Genomic DNA, 22,294 nt, shown 5'->3' with positions numbered 1-22,294 from the left:
CTGTGTCACCGAGCTACTCTGACCAATAGCACGACTGAATTAAAGGCCAGCGCAGACCGAGAGGCCATGAGAACGACTCAACCCCCTCACCCTTAAAACCCAGCTGCCTTCTGCTGCCCTCACTTTGAGCGCCGCTCTGACACACACACAGTAATAACATTTAAATGCTAGATTCTTGATATGATCCTTTTCCTCTTTGGCCCACCAAAGTGGTTATGTTTTGGTTTTCTTCCTATTTCTCTTTAATAGCTACACATACACATTAAATGAAGAAAAAAAACTGTAGCTAATGCTTTTTTTGTTTTCACTCATTTACACTGGAAGTCTCTTATTTTTTAAAGCAGTTTAATTCAGTTCCAGCTCTTCATTTGAAACTTCAGTTGCACATTTCTTGCATTTGTTATGCATCAAATCGGGTTTCTTTCTGACTGTGACATTTTGTGATCGCTTGTGTTTGCTCTGACCTCCATGTGAACTTTTCACCTCTATGTGCGGAGTGTGAACTTGCTGCCACAGCAGGCAGAAGTGAAACCTGTGTGGGTTTCTGGGCTGCATGTTGTACCCACGCTAAATTGTGCGCCACACGCCGGATGCTGTGATGCTGTTTTCGTTGTTTCTCTCTTTCTTTTTCTCATTCTGCCTTCCTATCTCTCTCCTATGATGTGCTGCGGTCAGGTACGTATCGGGCCAACCGCACCAGCAGAGTCGCACTCTCGAGCACGGGCAGGTCGGCACGTACGCGCCCGTCTTTAAACACGTACCACACAGCACCCAGCTACCTGCTTTCAGCCACTCACACATATACACACACGTTTGCAGCCGAGCTTGTATTGTAAACACTTGCCTCAGAATACAACCGTGAGAAAACTGATTCTCAGCTCACATTTGTATTTATAGCATTGCAGGAAGCATGTTCGAGCTGATGTACCCTGTGTAACCTTAAGTGAGACTAGAGCTTCAGCACTTTAAAAGCATCACATAGTTGGTCTATTTGACAAAGCATGTACAGCATGTGGGACATGTGCAGTCATTTAGTGTGCTTAAATGATTCATTTTCCTTCAGCTTAGTCCCTTCATTCATCAGGGGTCACCACAGCAGAGTGAACCACCAACTTATCTAGCATGTGTTTTACACAGCACATGCCCTTCCAGCTGCAACCCAGTACTGGGAAACATCCATACACACTCATTTACACACATACACTACGGCCAATTTAGTTAATCAGTTCACCTATAGCGCATGTTATTGGACTCTGAGGGAAACCGAAGCAACTGGAGGAAACCCACACGAACACAGAGAGAACATGCAAACTCCACACAGAAATGTCTGCTGACCCAGCCTGATTCAAACTTCGACCTTCTTGCTGTGGCCACAGTGTCGCTGTGCTTAAAACATATCCATGCATTTGTTTTTGAGTGTAGATTTCCAATCTAAGACCAATGTAAAGAACCACGTCATACCTTTTCTTCTCTTTTCAAGGTTGTATGTGATATTACAAAATAGAATCTCTTCTGCTAATTTCTTTGCGAAAACAAATCCATATGATAGCTTAGTGCGAAGAACAGCCATACCACCCTGCAGCCCACGACCAGCTACTCACGGAAGCTAAGCAGGGCTGAGCCTGGTCAGTACATGGATGGAAGACCACATGGGAAAGCTAGGTTGCTGTTGGAAGTGGTGTTAGTGAGGCCAGCAGGGGGTGCTATATCTGCTGTCTGTGGGAGTCCTAATACCCTAGTATAGTGAAAGGGACACTACTTGTCAGTGAGCTTTTGGAGGAGATGTTAAACAGGTCCTGATTCTCTAGTCATTAAAACATCTCATGGCACTTTTTTTAAAGAGTAGCAGTGTAACCCCAGTGTAGCTCCGATGTCCTGGCCAAACTCCCTCCATTGGCCCATACCCACTGTGGCCTCCCAATCCCTCATCCATCGAATTGGCTTTATCTCTGTCTCTCCACTCCAATAGCTGGTGTGTGGTAAGCGCACAGGCGCTGTTGTCCTGTGGCTGCCGTCGCATCATCCAAGTGGATGCTGCACACTGGTGGTGGTGTGGAGAGACCCCACTTATGATTGTGAAGCACTTTGGTTGTATGGCCAGACATGATAAACGTGCTATATAGATACATTACAACAGACTGCAATTTTAGACATATATTTTGATGTAATTGGCCTCTCAAGTGAACAGTTAACTAGAGTGACTGGATTCTTATATCAGTAAGCTAACTGAGTCAAATTCAAAAATAAACCTTACATACTGGTTTTGAAAACCACATACATTGAGTCTTTGAAAATATAAGTTTCACAAAAATAATTACTTCATGAACCAGAAAATGATTTTGCTTTCATGAACTCGACAGGGGCGGCTTGTGGATGTCAAGATTTTCAGTGAAAAATGACTTAAATTACTCAATTATATCTGATTACTTCATAGAACTTTAATGGATCTTGTGGAAGGAACAATTCTGTTTCTTTTTTAAGTTATTGGGAGTTTTTTTTAATCTGTAGTTCTCATTCATTTTCATAACATTTACAATAGTAACAGGTTTCCAAAATTAAAAGAAAAAAAGTTGCTTCTTATATTAAATGTCCCTACAGCTTTCATATCATCAAGCGACTTCAAGGACATCAAGTTCACACATGCTGTATTGGTTCCCATCTTCAGACGTGATGGTTTTCATTGTGTCAGCATTCAGCTTTCAGAGGCCCTCTTCTTACTGTTGAGAATATCAGAGTGTGAGAAAGAGAGAACTTGAGAGTACTAGAGTGAGTAAGCAGGGGTATTTTTTATTTTTTTTTTGTTGTGGCAGAATTTTTTTCCCTGTAAGATTTTTTTTTTTCCGTTTTGTTTTTTTCTTCTTCTTCTTCTTAGTGCGAACTTTGATGCAAAGGACACCAGATTGTGTGTGTATGCGAAAGAGAGATAGGGAGGAAGTTCATTGCTATCCTTTCTCTTTGTGTACACAGTGGAGCTGAGCATGATTCACTGATGAAGTTTCCAGTGTGGGGCCATCACAGAGCTGCTGCCAATATCAACGCCCCCCTCCCCTCCTCCTGACTGTGGGAGTGAAGCATGCTGGGAGACAGCAGGACTGTTTATGTGGGTGGCAGTGCCCAGAGGCCAGCTCTGTGAGATCTAATGCATGTTATTCAGATCAGTGTCACCGGGGAGTTTCAGGGTAGGGCCGCGAGTGTGCGTGTGAATGTGTGCCGAGTGGGCCGCGGTGGTCTGTGCTCTGTGTACAAAGGCGGCAGATCCTCTCTGACAGATGCCACAGTCCAGACCCTCATCACAGGAAGTCATTCATATTGCTATTTGCTTATCACAGGCCCTCTGTGGGCTCCTCTGGGTTCCAGTTAACCTTCTGCTTGACAGGACACAAGCAGCGCTTCCTCTCATGTTGCAGCTGTACCTGCCTCTCCTTTCCCAGAATCCAGAAACCTCTCATAACTCAGCTGCTTCTAATTGGTTGTCAGTGTTTTCCCTTAACCAAACCCATGAACAGCGCTCATGTTTAACGGGTCTAGCAGAGTGTCATATGTAATGAGAGATGGACCTAAATGAGAAGCACACATGTGGATGAGAGAATGACAGGTTATCAAATCATGCCACATTAAGTGTAATAAAATACACGTTAAAGTCATTTGATATTGTATAGGTTCCTGTTACTGAGCATTTAACAAACCCCTAACCATGACTCTTAAACTTCTGTGTGTAATTCATCCTACATTTTGTTGAACGGAAATGAATGATACCTCAACTCATTAGGCTTGAGGTACTGTACTGTAAGTGTCAAGAGTTACAATTTGTGTCTGGTGGAACATATAACAAGCAGAGGGACCCAGATCAGAGATCATTTTTTCTTTATGTGGGTCATTAAGTAACGGCTTATGCCGAGTTCAGACTAGCCCAGGTTTTGACTCACCGACAAATGCCTGAAAGTACAGGTAAATTGATGCTCATTCACACAAGTAATTCCAAGTTCAGACTGCATGATTTAAGCCCCATTTTTAATTTGCCAACAGGTTTTGAGAAATCACAGACAAATGCCTGAAATCATAGGCAAATTGGTTCTCGTTCGTGTAAGGAACAATCACACAGTGTGAACTATCAAAGATGCAATCTGAGAGAATCTCAGATGACTCGCCGTCAATCATGAAATATTTGACGTGCTAAATATCTGTAGCTGTCGGTGATTCAAATCATACCATGTGAAATGTGTTCTGATTAATGATAACATCGGCGATTACCTACAGCCAATGAGAGAGCAGCATCCACTAGTATGGGTATCTGCAGGCATACAGGAGGTTGGGGAGAAGTTAAAAGTGCTTAGTTTCACTCTATTGGACCTAAGAAATGGAGGAAAGACTATTGGAAATCTGGTAGGAGCACCTGTGTCTGTTTGACGTGTCATCTGAGCAATACCACAACTCGGTCGAAAAAGAAAAAAGTCAAGGAGAAATTGCTAATTCCCTTCAAAAGCCAGGTGAGCCACATTTTCTACCTTAAGCTACTTTCTCATTAAGGGTGTCACGATCCTCCAAATCCTCGATTCGATTACATTTTCGATTCTAAAGGCACGATTCGATTTTCGATTATGAATAATTAATTAATTAATGACCAATTAATTATTTGTAGCCTACCGTTTAAACTACCTGACCTGCATGGTCTTTGTTTTACCCATAAACAAATCATACAGTAAATGAATAAAGGCAAGATACACACATAATTACCACCTGTCAATCACTTTTTCTGCGGGACTCGTGAATAGGCAGGGATCTGTGTCGTTATAATGGCGTCGGTAAAAAAGACGCACAACCAACAGGAACCAGCCAACAGTATCTGAGGTGTTTGCTAAAATGACAAAGTACAAGTGAGTGAAAGATTGAAGCAGTCCTCTGACTGCCTGAACCTGCTGTCTCGAGCGCATGGCTGTGTGTGCGTCTGTGTCTGTGTGGTCTCGTGATGTGCATTTTCAGAGGTAGAGAGGAAGGAGGGCTGCTCAGAAATGCTACACGCCACTGTGGATGTCAAATCGTTGTCATTCTAAAATGCCATTTAAAAACAAAAACAGTGTAAAAAGGACCTGTGTGTACTTTTCGTGAGCGGATTTGCAACGGGGCGGGCGGAGGATCGCGATGCCGGTGTTGTCTATCGGACGAACCGTACGTAATATGTACATAGCAGAGCTTGCAAAACTGTGTTTTTTTTTGTTTTTTTTTTTGTCGACAACACGAACGTTGTCAACATAACTCACTGGAAATCCAAAATGCTTACACACCGGCGACTTCTTTGAAAGAGGAGAGGGTTTAAGTTCTGTCGACGGGTCTCCTGCTTCTGCAGTTTAACAAGCACTTCAACAAGCCTGTTTTTTTTCCCGCTTGGCAAGCCAAGCTGACGTGACATGGGGGCGTGGAAGCATCTACGATTATATTTTTTGATTCGCTAATCGAAATTAAGCATAAGTTTCGATCAAATTCGATTTAAAATCGAAATCGTGACACCCCTATTTCTTATTATGTAGTTAATAACAAAAGATATACGACGTGACCTTGCATTGTTACCGCGTCACTTGTCATGTGTGTTTGGTTGTGAGAGACGTAACTTTGCGGTCCTTGACAAAGTTGTCAGCGATTCTTCCTATTGTAAAGATCCATCCTACAGTGTAAACACAGCACAGACAGAATGATAGCACAGATAGTCATAAAGTGTGAGAACATTTGTGATGTGACTACTTTGAAAATCTTGCAGTCTGAACTCGGCATTAACAACACCCGAGCAGCCATGCTAAAAAAATACTTTTGCAGCTTTATAACAGAATGACTAAAAGCATGAAAGACTTTAACAACTTTCTCAAAGATGTAGAAAAGCTAATCTAAACTTCTCTCTAGTACCTATCCAAAACACACCTTGTAGTAGCAATTTGCGTAGCATTACATCAGCATGCATCCAGAGCTTTTAGCATGTTGTTCTTGTTTGCACATGGCATTTTTACTTCTAGAATCCAATTATGAGGAGTCACTGTGGCACAGTGGGTCTCTCAACTCATCAACTAACAGAAAGTGAGTTGATGATCACAACTCACAGAAAGAAGGTCTCTGGTTCAAGCCCTGGCTGGGTCAGTTGGCATTTCTGTGTGGAGTTTGCATGTTTTCCCCATGTTCCCGTGGGTTTCCTCCGGGTGCTCCAGTTTCCCCCACAGTCCAAAGACATGCGGTAAACATTCATTCAGCTGTGGCGACCCCTGATTAATAAAGGGACTAAGACGAAAAGAAAAGGAATGACTATGTCACTATGCAGGTTTCCTGCTTGTATCCAATCTTGCTTATGTGTACCTGTTGCACTCTGCAATAATAGTTGAGACATTGTCTAATGCTGGATAGTGTCAGAGCATGCATTGCATTTGATAAAGTAATTTTCCTCACAACTTTTTTTTAATCATTTTTATTGTTGTACTCTCGATTCACCCTTACACCCTCCTTCATTCACACATGCAGTCTGGCCTCTCTAAAGCCCATTTCCTCTTCACAGGGCATGGGAACCCTGATCTCTCTCCTCCCACAGTCCCTCTCTCTTCCTTCTCTTCTCCCCACTGTGCCCTTGTCCTCTCTCTCACCTCCTCCTCACCCTCTCCCACCTCCTCTTTATCCTCTCTGTCACATCCCTGCTCTGTGGTACCCCACTGTCCTTCTCTCATACACAACACTTTTTCTCACCCGATCATGCTTTCTCCGTCTCGCTCTCTTGATTTCCTGCCTCCATTTGTCCATCTGTGCCCAATTTACCCTGAGCTGGGTCTGTTTTTTTCTCGATAATTTGTTTTTGATTTCCCAGAATTAGAAAACCATTGTGTGCTTGCTGCCTCTTGCTCGCGAACACACACATACACACACACACGCATTTGCACATGCACAGTTGAACTCACTTATACACACACACACACTCCACGTACACACACATTTTTATTGTATTATTCTATAAAAGTTCCTATAAATCACTGGTTATTAATCGGCCCCAGACGGCCCTACCTCCCTCTCTCCCCCTCTTCTCTTGCGCACAAACACAGACCAGATGCATAGGAAATGGGATGGCAAGAAGGGCACCCAGGAGACAAACCGTGTTTTTTCTCTCTTTTTTTTTCCTCTTCTCGTTTTCTCTGTCTCTCCTCATCTTTTTTTTTTTTTTTTTTTTCATAGTTTCATTTATGTATAAATGCCCAAACCTAAAACTCGCTGAGGGAATAAAGTTTAAATTAAGGTTTCATGGGGAAGAAAGAGATTAAATAATAAATATAAATCTTCCGCTCCTGCCAAAGATCCTGTTGTGTGGGATCAGGGTTAAACGTCCATCCTCTCTTGTTGGAAACAAACGGGGGTCTGATTTCTGGTCGCCCTGAGTCCCGTTTAATGAACACACAAACAGACGCAATACAAACACACGTTTTTCTTTTTTTACTTTGCATAAACTTTGACATGGTGACTTATATTGCTGTTAGAAGAATGTTTCTGTTGTGCGTCACTATGATTTTGTGTAAACTTGTATCTTTGGTATCTATACCAGACCATGAGCAGCAGGTTGGCTTCAAGACAACTTTACAGTTTCCTCTACATCTGCTTCAGCTCCAGCCCTGATTGAGACATTGAAAGGCACACCTGTCGACTGCGGCCACGTGTCAGTCAGAACAAAAAAGTTAATAAACCGTCACCGAGGAAAAGGCTACAAGTGGAACTGGACACATCCGTCCCAACTCCTGGTATGTCAGTATGAAGCCGGCTAGCACACTCCCAGTGTGCTGTTCACTCAGAGCACAAGAAAATGTGAGAAATGTGCGCCTTGGCCGAGGGGACGGCGGGGGGAGTGCTGGTTTTCAGGCACGCAGGGACAGCCTGCAGAGTTCTGCCAAGAGCAACATGGCGCTGTGCTCGTGGAACTTGAGGGGATGAAGGGAGGCTGGGCTGCAGGGCTCTCCGGGGTTCCTCAGGGCTCTACCTTAGGCCCTTGCCCAGAGATAAATGGGGTGTGGAAGAACTCTTTCCCATGCAGTGCAATCCAGTTAAAGTCAGGAAGAGATCATAGCTCGAAAACTTACAATGCAACCCACAAAATCCACTTGAGTTTTTATCATGTTTGGGCTTGTTAAAGAAGTGGTGATCGACAGCTAGTCATCCAAAAATCTACAGTTGATTAGTAAGGTGGATTACTTTGATCATGAGTGTGCAGTCCTGCTACTGGAGTTTAACTCTGATCATAAAGTTTTCTGAATACCTTTATCAGCTGGTCAAGCTACACTTTGCAAGAGAGTGACACCTTTAAATTTTCCCCCTCTTACGGCCTGTTTCCACTGATTGGTACAGTACGAGTAGGTACGGGTCAACTTTTTCAGGCTTGCATTTTCACCACAGGCATGGTGTACGACAGAAAGTTTCAGACGATATCATTCTCACTTGAGAAAATATCATAGTAAAGCTGTTCAGTCGTTCACATATCATATGAGAAGCATTTATGTTCACTTACAGTCTCCGATATGTTACCGATTACTGAAGAACTACACACAACATACATTTAGTCCTTGAGCTCAAAAACAACACAAAATATAGCCCAGTCTGTATCTTTAATCTTCACCTGCACATGTATCCTCTTGTTAGAAAGTAATTGCTTCATTCCCGAGTTCTTAATAGTCCAAAAGGTGATGATAATAGTTAAACATGGCAGTTTGTTCATGTTTTAGGTTGCTGAAAATCATTTGCTCCTTTTTTCTGCTTCTCCTTTGTTTTTTCGCACTTCACTCTCGCGTTTGTCTGTTTCCGAAAGGATCAGATATCAGAAGCACTTTAATAGTCATGTATCATTAGCTCAAGCTCTCTGGAGAAAGTTAAATCGCTCACGCTTTTAGACAACCTAATAAAACAACAACAGGACCAGGCAGATTTTGTTCTTTTTGGCTTTGTAGCTGTTCATCAAGACGACAAGGTTTGTTTGAGCTCAGGTTCACCATGGCTCATTATTATATGTATATGTTATAACGGTGTAATGTCTCGCGCTTCCCTTGTTTTCATTCTTCTGCTTGTCCACGAGCTAGTGATGTATCTCCGTAAACAAATAGTGTTCAACTGTGTGTGTAGCTCCACCTTTTGGTACTCTTTTGTTGTGGAAATGGCCATTAAAGCGTACCGTAACGTAGCATACTCAGTTGAAACAGGCCATTAGTAGTAGTCACTGAACCCATACACAAATTTACTTTTTTTCTTTTCTTTTTTTTCAAATTCATATTTTTCATATTTTTTCTTATAGCCATCTTCTCTTTCTTTTTATTTATATAAAAATCTGCTCAAACTTTTCTATTAGAAGTACAAGGGCAGATCATGTGGCACTGGGACAGTGTCAAGAGGTGTCTTTGAATCCTATTTACCCCTAAAAGGTTTGTGGTAGGAGTTTAAAGTTCATTTTACAACTACTAAAATGTATGACAAGCTGCTTTACCGTCAAAAAGTGCCATTTTTATACTTTTTATATACTTTCTTTACTCTAATAGTTTAGCTGGTCTTGAATGAAGGAATGTGTTCTGCCTAAACATCCTCTAAAGAAAATAAAGAACTTTTAGATAATACTTTCTGGTTATTGAGGCTTGCCATAAAAATATGTTCCTTTACACATCCCTAATTGTTTTGACGTGAACATTTTAAAATGGATCTGAATGTTTTTTTCATCCATTGTTGTATCCGACTGAGGGTGGATTTTGGTCAGGGTAGGTGAAGGCATTTTTCGTAGACCTGAATGAAGAATGCATGTGACCCTGTCTAGTGGCTTTACTGACCACAAGCTTGCCAGCAAACAGTCCTGCAAATATGTAAATAAGAGGTCTTGGAAGGATCATCTTTTCCCCCTTGAAACGTGCAATGCTTACTAGCACAAGAGATTGAAGGAGGAGAGAAAACAACCCAAGGGCTCCATATAAGGGCCTGTTTGGGCTCTGGCACCATTCTCCCTGTCAGTTTCTTGTGCTGGGTCAGTCGCCTTTTAATCAAGACCCACAACACGTTTTTCACCCATCTGCAGTGCAACTAAACATATCTCACACATGCTGTAGCATTGCACTTTTGATCTCGACGCACACACAAAAACACATAAACTTGGCACATGCAATCACAAGAGGCTTATCGGTTGCAAGGCCGAACTGCTGACACTTAGACCATTTAGTGAAATCATCACCTCTTTCTGCAGAATGTGTGTGTGCGTGTCGCTGGCTCATATCTGTAGTTCCCCGCCCGCTACCCGACAGTGCCCCAGCTGAACTCTGAATGCCCTCTTATGAGGTGATGATAAAAAGGAAATACTGCAGAAAAAGCAGAAACCTCACTACTTCTCATTTTCCATGGCGCTACCTCCTTCTCTGGTATGTGTGGTTGTTCGATGTTGAGTGTGTGTGTGCGTGTGTTGTTCAATGGTTATTAGTCCAGGGCTGGTTGGTTTGTGGGTACTGGCCTGTGGTTTCGCTCTGAGCAGAGAAAGAGTGTAAAGATGGCTGCAGACTTCTTTGCTGCCACACTGAGACATACTGGCACCAGTAGGGCAGAGTTAGTTCCTCTTGCCATTCAAAACAAGGAACCAAGATTTTGTGTATGTGTGGGTTACTTACTTTTGTCCTTTTGACCACTGCTTGCATTTGCTGCAGTCAAGAGCTATGCTGCTCATTAGTAAGATTAAATCTAGAACATTTGCATCATCGCAGCCTATTGGCTCTCATAACGCTGAATGTGATGAATAGGAAATGTCTAATAAATTCAAGCCTCTCTGTGTATAATGCAACATAGCCAGACATTTAGCTGCTAAAGTTCTGGTCAGCAATGCAGATTGTTCCAGAAATGCCAATTTAGACTGAAATAGCCATTTGATCTGCAGCCATCACATGTAAGAATGCATCTGTTCAAAATGAGTATCGGTATGGCTTAGAAAGGTGGCTTTAAGCCAAGGTTATAATAGTTTTGAATTTTTCATTAATCTCTTAAAACAGCTGGGCTAATAACACCCCATTCACACGGGGCTTCATCGTCAACGCTTGACAGAGGGTGTGTCTGAAGTTGTGATCGTCATAGCAACATCAGCCAATGAAATTAGTCCGCTATCGGCCACTGTCTGAGCTGGTGTGTTTGCATACAGCAACCTGATTGGCTGTTGCTTCCGTCACCACTTAAAAAGTTGAGAAAGTCCCAATTTCTGCAGTGAGCAACAACTCTAAAGCCGCGCCAATGGATCCACAATGCAGTTCGGCAACGCCTGACGTCACCCATTCAAAGTGAATGGGAAGTGTTGACGCTGACACCCCGTGTGAATGGGGTGTAATGATGGGTTGTTTTGGCACCAACCTGCTGTTGGGTTGTCTCAACCCAATCCAGTGTTATGGTTGTTAAGGTTAACCGAACAATTTGGATTACAAAAATAGGGTCCTAAAGGTAAGAATGACGGCCGAATAGTAGAAATGAACACTGATGTAGAGAAAGCGTTTTTATTTGTATATGGATTGGCTATGAAGCGTGCGTTTATATAATCAAAATGTAAACGCACCAGAGTGCTGGTGAAACGAATAAAAAACTTTTTTTTTTAAAACACGGAGAGGTAATTTGATAAAAAAAAATAAATAACAACAAGGGCCCAAGTTCTGAAATGCACCCTTTCTACTTTTTTTTTAATATTTATTTATATTGCTGTTTTTTATATATCTTACAATCTTCTTTTCGACATTTTAAACTAATGCAAGCTCTACATTTTAAATGATTAGTTTTCTTCAAATTATACTTTTTTTTTTCTTTTTCTTTTTTATAAATTTAACTGCCGGACTGCTTCATGGTGGATATTTTATTTTATAGTATTATTACATAACATTACATTATTATAATAATATTATATTTGATTGTTTATTAAATATTATTTAATTAAGTTAAAAGTTAAGTAAAAAAATAAATAAAAGTTTAAAAAATAACCCAACAAAGCACTAAATATTTTTAACTGAACCGTTGGGTTAAATAGATAACCCAAGGTTGTTTAGAATGTAATTTTCGTTTTTATTTTATTTTACCTTTAGTTTTTTTTCCGAATTACGTTAGTTTTAATTAGTTTATAGAGGTAAGATTTACTAGTTTTTAATAGTTTCAGTGTTCGTTGTAGTTGTTGTTTTTTTTAGATATTTGGTAGGTGCAAGATTAAAAATAATCAGAATAAATTAGATTAGATTAGATTAGATTAGATTAGATTAGATTAGATTCAACTTTATTGTCATTACACATGTACAAGTACAATGCAACGAAATGCAGTTTAGGTCTAAGCAGCAGTGCAATAGCAGCAAGTGCAGGATACAGGAATAAGTTATAAAGTGCAGTTATAGAAAAACTATGGTAATATTTACAGATGGATGTACTATGAACATTATATAAAGGTTGTAATATGTTATATACAGGTAAATATTGTATAATAAAAATTCAAGCAAAAATAGGCTACAATTTCTGACATACTGTAAGGACACTACCATCTACCACTACAATCTACCCACCTTCAAGTACAAATACAACAGCCCACAAGATAGTGGCGTAAAATATGTGTGCAAGGCTGCTTCTGAGGTTAGATACAGTAGTGATGGAAAGTTCTTTTGTGACAGTCTTCCCAAGTTTGGACTCAACATATAAAAAAATTGTAATCAGCAATCATAATTTCAGTCAGTTAAAACATCACCAATATCTAAAAAGTTTCTTACAATTAAGTTTTGCAACCCAATTGAAGCATGATTCACTTAAATATCCACTACAATTCACTCAAAACTGGGCAATTTAAATTTCTGTTGCAACATTTGGATGGTAGGATCAGAATTTGTATGATCTCTCAATTCAACGGAGCACCTGTGGGATGTGGTTAACTGGTTGATTCACTTCAAGGATGTTGGTATGTGTGTGTATGCAACTTTTTGATTAACTTTACTCACAGAGCATATAATATCTGATTACCAGCTTCACCAGAGAAGATCCTGCTCACAGGCCAGCATTTTTCTCTGGTCCCCGAGCTATACTTGCCTGGACCAGCACTGAAATTCATCAGGGCCTATTCGATAAATAATCCACCATGCTGCCCTCTGTCCCAGATGTGTGGAGGATGCCAGCAGGATGAGCTGGTTATGAGGCTGATTGCTTTGTCAAGTTTCTGGTTCTTCAGGATGAGGAGGAGGAGGGTTCACTTCCTCCCCTGCCTCCCTGCAGCTGGTATTGTTCTCCGGGCACTTTAACCCCCTGCTCCTCTAGTCCCAGTCGGCTCTCCATCTTCCATCCTTCCCCGGAGCTGGCAGCAGAGTCTGGGCACTCTCTCCACAGCATTGGCCTCGAACCCAACAGGATGTGGAGCTCAGCATTTGTGTGTGTGTGTGTGTGTGTGTGTACGTGTGTGTGTGTGTGTACGTGTGTGTGTGTGTGTGTGTGCATTTCTGTTCTTTTTTTCCCCTTTCTCATTTTTTTTTTCTGTGATTTTGTGTCTTGGCTGACTTTTTTACCTCTCGAAGAATTTGGAAAGGCCATGAGATTTTTTTTTCACCATGACTTTCAGCACAGCTCTTTCTCTCTCACTCTGTGCCTGCTGCGGCTTTGCAGTAATAGATTTCATATGTTGCTGCAGTTGACATCAGTCTTAAACTATTTTACATGTGATCTGCAATATTTCCTGAGGAAATCTGTCAGATATTTATTAAGGGCTAATAAAATAAACCTCTCTTGTTCTCTCTCTTTTCTTTCTCTTGTCCCTTTTTCTTGCGTTTGTTACCTCGTCCCTTCCTCTAGGTCTGGTAGGCGGAGTAATTGTATTATTGGAGTTACTCATGCTTTCAAAAGCTTCTTTTTTTAGGAAACGGTTTCCTTCCATTCATAAGATGTGCTGTGGGTCAGGCCTAGGGTGAGTTTGTATGTGTCTGGGTTAGAGCCTGTTCGTATCTCACTTCTCTTCCGTCTCTCCGATCATCTCTTCCCTTCTCTTTCCTTCTCCGTCGCTCCAACTATATCATTGTTTCTTCCTCAGACTGACAGTGTAGCGAAAGCTCCATACACTATTTCTGCGTCAGACATAACTGATATTCATTCATACCCTGTGAGGTATATGCACAGATGGATAGTAGCTTTAGAACAGCTGCAGTTTTTTGAATGACATGCTTACCTTTAAAACTCATTTGGGATCCTTCATATTAACAGTACATTGAGCTGTCATTTTCTTCAAATATCAAGTATTAAAAGGGTTAGTTTGGTCACACTTTATTTTGATGGTCTTATTATTTTTTTTATTTAAGTTACATTGCATCTATGTGTCAACTAATGCTCATTAGATAATAAGAAGACTGTTAGGTTGTGGTTATGGTTAGGGTTGGGGTTTGTGCAAGTTGACATGTACTTTTAAAGTGTCTTATAATCAGTTAAATGTCTGTTTAGCAGCAGTATCAACAGATATTAAGCAGACAGTCTACTAATACTCAAATGGACCATCAAAATTAAGTGTTACCATAAGTTCATCCTAAAATGAACATCTACTCACTTTTTACTCACCCCCAAGTGGTTATAAACATTTTATGTGGCCAGTCTCTTTGTACTGTGGTTACAGTTTTCCAGCTTTTCATCAAAATACCTTCTTTTGTGTTCAACAGAAGTAAGAAACTCGAAAAGCTTTGAAACAAATGAAGGGTGAACAAATCATTAAATCATTAATGAACAATTTTCATTTTTGGGTAAGTAAGTAAAGTAAGTAAAGGTTTATTTATATAGCACCTTTCCCAGACGTTGAGTGACAAAGTGCTTTACAATAAGAGAAAACAAGTAAAAGAATACATATCAATAAAAGAAAACATTCTTTCATTCATTTTCTTGTCGGCTTAGTCCCTTTATTAATCCGGGGTCGCCACAGCGGAATGAACCGCCACCTTATCTAGCAAGTTTTTACGCAGCGGATGCCCTTCCAGCCGCAACCCATCTCTGGGAAACATCCACACACACATTTACACACACACACACACACACTCATACACTACAGACAATTTATCCAAGCCAATTCACCTGTACCACATGTCTTTGGACTGTGGGGGAAACCGGAGCACCCGGAGGAAACCCACGCGAATGCAGGGAGAACATGCAAACTCCACACAGAAACGCCAACTGATCCGAGGCTCGAACCATCGACCTTCTTGCTGTGAGGCGACAGCACTACCTACTGCGTCACTGCTTCGCCCAAAAGAAAACATGTTTAAAAACAAGTAAAAAATCCAAACTGGTGAACTCTCTCTATAAACATTTATTCATTTATTCATTTTCCTTTGGCTTGGTCTCTATTAGTCTCAGAGATCACCACAGAGTAATGAACCACCAAATACTGTAATCCACCATATGTTTCACAGCAGTAGCCCTTCCAGCCGCAGCCCACAGAAAACACCCATATACACTCATTCACACACACACACACACACACTATGACAAATTCTACTTTTCAATCCAATTCACCTATAGCGCATGTCTTTGGACTGTGGGAGAAACCAAAGCACTGAACACAGAGAGAACATGCAAACTCCACACAGAAATGTCAACTGATCCGGCCGGGGCTCAAACCAGCGACCTTCTTTCTGTGAGGCGACAGTGCTAACCACTGAGCCACCATCCCATTTTTCAAACATTTTATTATAATATAAAAATAGACAATATTGAGGTTTTAAAAACGTATTGAATCCTGACCACAACACATTTTGTTTTATTCTTTGTCTTCAAATTAGTTGTTAAATAGTAAAACAATTCAGTTTTATAAAGTATTTTTGAGGGTGATGCGGTGGCACAGTGGGTAGCACCTTCGCCTCACAACAAGAAGGTCGCTGATTCGAGCCTCGGCTGGGTCAGTTGGAATTTCAGTGTGGAGTTTGCATGTTTTTCCAATGTTCGTGTGGGTTTTCTCCGGGTGCTTTAGTTTCCCCTACAAGTCCAAAGACATTTGGTACAGGTAAACTGGGTAAGCTAAAATTGTCTGTAGTGTATGTGTGTGAATGAGTGTGTATGGATGTTTACCAGTGGTGGGTTGCGACTGGAAGGGCATCCGCTGTGAAAAACATATGCTGGTTAATTTGGCGGTTCATTCCGCTGTGGCGACCCCAGATTAATAAAGGGACTAAGCTGAAAAGAAAATGAATGAATAACTTAAAGAGGAGCGCGTGATGTGATTGATCTTGGCTGGCATCACATCAATAATCATTGCTAGGTTAATCAGATATCATTGCTAAATCAGATGAATTCTACCCTTTAACAAAATAAACCCATTCATCTTACCTTCCTTATCTTTATTTTTTAAGAACCCACCCTATATATCCTATCTCCCCCTTTCCTCCTTTTCCAGGGGGAGCTCTCGAGATCTACCTGATCACAAACCCCCTGTCAGGCTAAATGACCTTTCGGGAGCCCTGAGCTCAAGTATCTCCGAGCTTAGGGTTCTCTCCCAGGACAGCATGCCAAATCTGCAAATTTATATCAACCAATAAATAAGAGTGAACTCTTGAAATAATACATTGTCACCCATATGCTCACTTCATCCAAAACACTGTTAAATGTACTTGCTGGCCATTGAATATTTTGTAAATAATAAAAAGTGCACTATATCGAACAACAGCCCTGAAGCTAGCTTTTTCCTTAATAAATAGTCAATCAAAACAGAAATCCTCCCACAGGGCTGTTAGGTGATAATTCACACGATTCATTGTGAAGTTATTGCCCTTCTTCTGCTCGTGAACGTACAGTACATCATAAATCAAACGCATTATTTGTTTTTCATGTTATTTTTCTCTCCTCCTCATTGCCCGGAACAGCAGTGATGGAAAACAAACACATCAGTACTTGGCATTATGAACCCTCGGATTGCCCTCCTTTTTCCCCCCTCCTTCAATTTCTCTTTCCCTTTCATCCTGCTTCCAGCTACACACCCATCTCCCTCTTTCTGGGGTCCCCTGACTGCAGTACCCATAATTCACCAGAAGACACAACACCCACACTGAGCCCTTGCTAACCTTTATAGAGCAGCCAAGGCACAGCGAGAGGAGGGAGAGGGGCAGGGGACTGGTGATGGGGCAAATACTTTCCCTGTGTCTCTTCAGGCCCCTGACCAAGAGCAAGTCCAGAGGCTGAGAGAAAACAACAGAGAGACGATCTCACACAATGATAAAGCCAGCAGCACACATTAAAAACAACTAGGAAAGAGACAAATAAATGAGAGAGGGTAGTGAGCGGATTATAACAGTGAACTCATCTCAAACTGAAATTGACCCTAATATGTTTCTAAACATTCTATAAGTATACTTACTGTGCATTTAGGGCTGTCGATGTTTGTTTATTTATTTATTTATTTTACATAAAAAGGTGGGATTTATCAGTATAATTAGGAATGAACCGATAAAACTTTTTTACAAACCGATACAAGTACACATATTTTAATTTGTGTACTTGCTGATACTGAGCACCGATTTCGATTTCATTGAAAGTGCAATTAATTTGAAAGGAGGTTTTATTTTTTGCCTGTAGCAAGGATGAATACAAAAATCTTTAGCCGATTCCAAGCCAAAAATATACACGCATTGCTGATTACCCTGTAAATCAATAGACCTTTTCGATTAACGATTAAGCATGGACATTTAAAGGATAAGTTATTCTTGCGCTGACACACAACCACAACAAGCATCAAGTATTTATTGAGATTGTTTCATCTGTCATGCATAGGCTGTTTAATCTTTACAGAAGCTGAAAGCAGACATCGCAATGATGTTCAGCTCTGGCGAGGCACATTTATTTAGTCTGTAGTTAGGAGTGGATTTAACCAATAAGTAAGATCAGTGGCCACTTAGGGCACCAAGACATGTTTATTTATTTATATAGCGCTTTTGACCATGTAGATTGTGTCAGCAGATTAAAATAGAAGTTCTAGTAAAGTCCAGATTTCAGAGTTGAATCAATGGCACTGCATAGTCTCTAGGGACCTACAGGCAGGCATGAGTATCCCCAGGTGGAAATAAAGAATAAAGAAAATAGTTAGTGTAGCTGCTGTTCATAATGCATTTAAACAAGATACAAAAATGAAGTGTTATAAATGAAAATAGCAGTTATGTAAACAAACATGTAAAGCATTTGAGAGTTTCTAACACAATGGGCCCTATCATACACCCGGCGCAAAGCGCAACGCAATTGTTGTTTGCTAGTTTCCTTAGCTTTTCTTAATGAGTTTGCGTCCTGTGATTTGCACTTTGCGCATGGATTATCAAAATAGAGCCCAATGTCTGGTGCATTAGGGTAGAGTGTGTCCTATATGTGGGGCCCCCAATAAATATCTAAAAGTATAAATTATATCTATAAACTATATATTGCATTGTTTCTATATTTTGTGCAAAGAGAGTCAAACAAATAAATGATTACGTAAATAAATACCATTTAATAGAAAATCAAATATATTATTATTATTATGATGTAATGTTATGTAATAATAATATTATAAAAAAAATGTCCACCAGCAGTCAAATTGATAAAAAAAATATATATTATTTTAAAATTTTAATTTATAAAAAAAAATCTAAACAATAAATAGAAATTAAATAAAGGTTAAAAGAATGCATTTTAGGACTTGAGACCCCATGGCTGAAGTTGCTTAGGCCCCCCTAATCACTATATCCGCCCCTGCCTGTAGTCTACTTTATTATAGTTAAAAAAAAATTATATAATGTTCCATTGCTTAAAATAGCTTTTTAAAATATAGTTTATTGTTAATATTATTATAAAATGAGACGGCCTCATATTATTATGAGACGGCCTACAGGGAGGAGATACAGCATCTGGCCACTTGGTGCACCGACAATAATCTGCTCCTTAACACCAAAAAGACCAAGGGGCTCATTGAGGACTTCAGAAAGGGACGAACAGGCTCACATGATCCCATCCACATCAATGGGATGGCCGTTGAGCCTGTCTCATCCTTTAAGTTCCTGGGGACCCACATCTCAAAGGACCTTTCCTGGACCACCAACACCTCCAGCCTGATCAAGAAGGCTCACCAGCGCATATTCTTCTTAAGGCAACTGAAGAAGAACCAGCTTTCATCAGCCGTCCTGGTGAACTTCTACCGCTGGATAATAGAGAGCATCCTGAAAAACTGTGTCACAGTCTGGTATGGAAGCTGCTCTGTTGCTGAGCGTAAGGCACTGCAGCGGGTGGTGAAAACTGCCTAACGGATCACAGGGACCACACTGCCAGCCATAGAGGACATCCAGAAGAAACACTGTTTGCGCCGAGCACGCAGTATTCTGAAGGACACCTTTCACCCCGCTCACAGACAGTTTTCTCTCCTGCCCTCTGGCAGGCGCTTCAGGCTCCCCCGGACAAAAACCAGCAGACTGAGGAACAGCTTTTTCCCCAGAGCTGTCTCCCTCCTGAACTCTGCCCCCCACTGACTCTTTTGTCCCCCCAATACACCCCCCACTCTCCTCTAACTTAAACTCCTCGCAATAACTGCACTGTCTAACATTTGCACGTTTAAAATTTGCACATTCACTGCACCAATTTGCACATTCACTGCACCACATTTAACTGTTTACTTATTGAACTGTACATACCCACTGCATATGGGCATTTGTAATTATGTACACACCCACTATACATATACACTTGTAATCATGCTTATTTATCTGCATACTACTGACTATTAATAGCAACCTGTACATATATTCATATATTGTTACATATACACTTGTAATCATGTTTATCTATCCCTGTACATATATTCATATATTGTAACATATACACTTGTAATCATGTTTATCTATCCCTGTACATATATTCATATATTGTTACATATACACTTATAATCATGTTTATCTATCCCTGTACATATATTCATATATTGTAACATATACACTTGTAATCATGTTTATCTATCTGCACACTACTGATTATTAATAGCAACCTGCACATATATTCATATATTTTAAATCTGTTCATAGCTTATCCAACCTGTATATAATGTTCATAGTACATCCATCTGTAAATATCACCATAGTTTTCTATAACTGCACTTTTATAACTTATTCCTGTATCCTGCACTTACTGCTATTGCACTGCTGGTTAGACCTAAACTGCATTTCGTTGCATTGTACTTGTACATGTGTAATGACAATAAAGTAGAATCTAATCTAATCTAAAAATGAGCGCTAGCTTGTTTCGCTGTGATCATTATGCAAAGATCATATTGCATATTCAGTTTATTCTTCAGTAATGGATGGTTTGTAAAGACTAAGCCCTTAATATATGATACATTAATTAATACATTAAGACGTTGAAATCAGGAAGGATAACCAATCACATCACAATAGTGGAATACTGTTGAGTGGTATCAACACGTGGTATTAGCATTTCATGTACAATACGAGTATTTTAAGTCTCAATCCAAAACTGGTATCAATGCATCCCTAATGAGAATAAATGTGAAATTCTGCAAATAACATTATATGTTATTCAGCATGTTGGTTTTGTCATGGATTGATATTTCCAGCAAAGTAAACCATATTTAAGTATTTTCATGGTAAATTTGTATATATTTCAAAAAAAAAGGACAGCTTATAGCCTAATGAGATATGAGTCTATATAATTCATAAAAAAAAAAATAAATAAGATGTTTCATCATCAATAATGTATAAAAACCTATTAAATACAAAAGAAAATATCACTATTGTTATAATCAACATTATCAAATCATCATTGAGATATATTTTAAGCTTTATAATTTATATTTCATTATCATTTTATTTTAATTATAGATACTGTAGGCTCAGTTGGCGTTTCTGTGTGGAGTTTGCATGTTCTTTGCATTCGCGTGGGTTTCCTCTGGGTGCTCCAGTTTCCCCCCCTAGTCAAAAGATATGTGGTACAAATAAATTGGGTAGGCTAAATTGTCTGTAGTGTTTGTGTGTGTGTGTGTGTGTGTGTGTGTGTGTTTGTGTACGTGTTTTTGTGACATATCAGAACACAAATCTGTATAATGACATGGGTATGACACAGGTATTTCAAAAAGGAGGTGAAATATGAGGACATTGGTGATGTCCTCATTTCTCAAAATGCTTATAAATCCTACAGAATGAGTTTGATCAGAGAGTAAAGCTGCACACAGTCTCCTGTGATGGTTGGGTTTAGGGGTGGGGTGAAGTGAGGGCAATATAATATACGGTTTGGACAGTATAAAGTGAATGCAAACCTATGTAATGTCCCCACTTTTCACAAAAACAAACCTGCGTGCATGCGTGCGTCCGTCCGTCCGTCCCAGAGATGGGTTGTGGCATGAAGGGCATCCGCTGTGGAACAAACATGCTGGACAAGTTGGCGGTTCATTCTGCTGTGGTGACTAAGCCAACAAGAAAATAAATAGATACTGTACACTATACTATTTTAAATGTATATATTCTGTAACAGTAACTGTATTCTGTAACAGGGCCACACGGTGGCACAGTGGGTAGCACGATCGCCTCACAGGGGTTCGAGCCCCAGGTTAGTTGGCGTTTCTGTGTGAAATTTGAATGTTCTCCTTGTACTCACATGGATTTCTGCGTGGTGCTTCGGTTTCCCCCACAAGACATGTGCTACAGGTGAATTGGGTATGCTAAAATTGATCGTAGTGTATGGATGTTTCCCAGTCATGGGTTGCAGCTGGAAGGGCATCCGCTGTGTGAAACATATGCTGGAAAAGTTGGCAGTTTATTCTGCATGGCGACTAAGTCAAAAAGAAAATAAATAAACGAATGAATGAATATATTCTGTAACAATATTGACTTTTCATTCACAGCACATTCTATCTTTACAAAAGGAGAAAATTGACCGCCAAAATTAGAAGATACTAAAGATAATGCAGTGCTGCTTTATACTTCCAAATGTGTGTTAAATGCAATACAACTGGCTTAATTTAACTATTACATTTAGAATGTATTTTTTAATGTCCTCTAGTGAACATCTTCAATGCTATGTAGGCATCAAGTTTCAGAATTAAAACATGCATTAGATCTTTGGAGTGAAGAGAAAGAGAGAGAGAGAAGCATTGGAGTTAGGGCACAGGGGTGCCTGTTTGTCTGGCGGAGCGTCTGTGTGTCAGTCTATGGGGATTTATGTGTTTGTTTGTATCTATGTCCCGACTCTGTCACTTCCGTAATGCGTTCCACATTTTCGGCTGTCATACAGGCTGGATCGCACAGCACCCATAGGAAAGATTACGCCACCCCTCCTCTGC

Source organism: Danio rerio, chromosome 15 (genome assembly GCF_052040795.2).
Source record: "Danio rerio strain M-AB ecotype USA chromosome 15, GRCz13ab, whole genome shotgun sequence".
Taxonomy (NCBI): domain Eukaryota; kingdom Metazoa; phylum Chordata; class Actinopteri; order Cypriniformes; family Danionidae; genus Danio; species Danio rerio.
This window is presented reverse-complemented; position numbering follows the sequence as displayed.